The sequence below is a fragment of the Panulirus ornatus genome, chromosome 42, assembly GCF_036320965.1.
Source record: "Panulirus ornatus isolate Po-2019 chromosome 42, ASM3632096v1, whole genome shotgun sequence".
Taxonomy (NCBI): domain Eukaryota; kingdom Metazoa; phylum Arthropoda; class Malacostraca; order Decapoda; family Palinuridae; genus Panulirus; species Panulirus ornatus.
In genome coordinates this window covers 30,824,030-30,826,048 of record NC_092265.1, presented here as the reverse complement: position 1 = coordinate 30,826,048, position 2,019 = coordinate 30,824,030, and the positions used below count along the sequence as shown (strand labels likewise).

Here is a 2,019-nt window from a genome sequence, read left to right as displayed (position 1 = left end):
ATATATATATATATATATATATATATATATATATATATATATATATATATATATATATATATATATATATATATATGTATATATCCTTCAGTATGTTTACTTTCGATAATAAGGAACCGAAGAATAAGCCAAGCAAGTAAATTTCGTCAAAGACATCTCTCTTTTCTAAACGCTGCCTCGCAAAGATTTTCATTAATTCAAATTGAAGAAACAGACGTATTTTTCTATTGTCTGGTTAGCTCAGTGGTAGAGCGTGAGTCTCACACACTCAAGGTCGTGGGTTCGAGACCCACACCAGACATATTTTTTGTCTTTTTCTTTTTTCATTTTGTCCGCATCACATGTGTGCAACATTCAGTATGTTCGTCCAACGTTATAGTGAAGATCTTCACAATAAATTGGGGTTTTCGACCTTATCTGAAAGAGTCAGGTCCACCAAGACGTCCTTGAAATCTTCCAGAAGCTTCTGGCGATCCTCCTCCAACTGCTGGGCACATCAGAGTTAACATGGGCCGGACATCGGTTGTGGAACGACTTAATCTGCTTCCGGTAGTTAGCAGGGATGATGATGAGGGCTCTGACCTCATACCAGGTCAGCTTAGTTCCAGTCTATTGCTTAGTTCCAGTCTATTGCTTAGTTCCAGTCTATTGTTTAGTTCCAGTCTATTGCTTAGTTCCAGTCTATTGCTTAGTTCCAGTCTATTGCAGCGAAAATGAAAAAGTAAAACTCATTTCTTCGTGGAAAATTAAGAGGAAAACACGACAGCAACATGGAGATTTACCCTGTGGTTATTTTGCCGGCTAGTCGGCAACGGTCGGTCAAACAGTATTTTGCCGTGGTAATCTCAGTGCTTTATATAATACTATGTCACAAAATATGTTCTTGGGGGCGAAGCTCAGTGGTAGAGCGCTCGCTTGGCATGCGAGAGGACCCGGGTTCAAACCCCGGCGCCTCCATTTTTTTATTTGGGAAATTCATTGTTTTCAGTCTTGTACATATATATATATATATATATATATATATATATATATATATATATATATATATATATATATATATATATATATATATATATATATGCATATATCGTCCGATCAGGGAAGTTAAGCAACGTTGGGTCTGGTTAGTACTTGGATGGGTGACCGTCTGGGAACACCAGATGCTGTTATCCCTGGTGATAGGGAAATAAAGAATACTTGCCACGTATTCCCTGTGTGTCGTACAAGGCGACTAAAAGGGGAGGGAGCGGGAGGCTGGAAATCCTTCCCTCTCATTTTCAATTTTCCAAAAGACGGAACAGAGAAGATATAAAGATATTGTAAAGATGTGACTAATATAAGATATAAGAATGAATGGAAGATACGGATGTAGCTGAAACAAGGAGTAATGAAGATTAAGGTGCAATGAAAGTTATTCTGTAGTGAAGATAAATACATATGTTGAGATTTTGTATTGAACATCAAGAAGTAATGATAATGATGAGAGTGTAGTGACGATGAGGGTTTAGTTAGGGAGTGGTGACAATTGCCTTTACAATGATAATAAGGAGGTAACACAATGAGGAACACAAACTTTCCAAAGCTACGTTCAAGTCAGACTTTGAACTAAGTTCGGTAAACAGAAGGATGATGTTAAGATGAGAGTGTAGTGAGAAAGAGCATAGTGATGATAAGGATATTGTCAAGATAGGTTGTAGTGAAGATACAAATGCAGTGAAGATACGAATGTAGTAGAGATAAGGGATATCAAAAAGTAAAGTTTATTCAAAATGATTATGTAGTGAAGATAAGAACTACTTTTAGTGAACATCAGGGAGTACGATGATGATGGTATGGTAAAAATAACGGTGCAGTGAAGAAGAGGGTATAGCGAAGATATAATTTAGTGAGAATAAGTTAGTAGTGAAGATACACTTTAGTGAATATGAGGTTGTAGTGAACTTAACCTCATTCATCTGATCCCCCAAATCCTCCAAACTACGTTCAAGGGCGGATCCAAAGCCGACCGAAAAGGCTATT

General features: G+C 37.1%; 1 non-coding gene across 1 annotated transcript; it reads left to right on the top strand.

The window, feature by feature from the left end:
• The first annotated feature begins 229 nt into the window (after window positions 1-229).
• TRNAV-CAC (transfer RNA valine (anticodon CAC)) lies at window positions 230-301 on the top strand. Its single transcript has one exon. It is a non-coding gene; the product is annotated as a tRNA-Val (tRNA).
• Window positions 302-2,019: the final 1,718 nt, after the last annotated feature.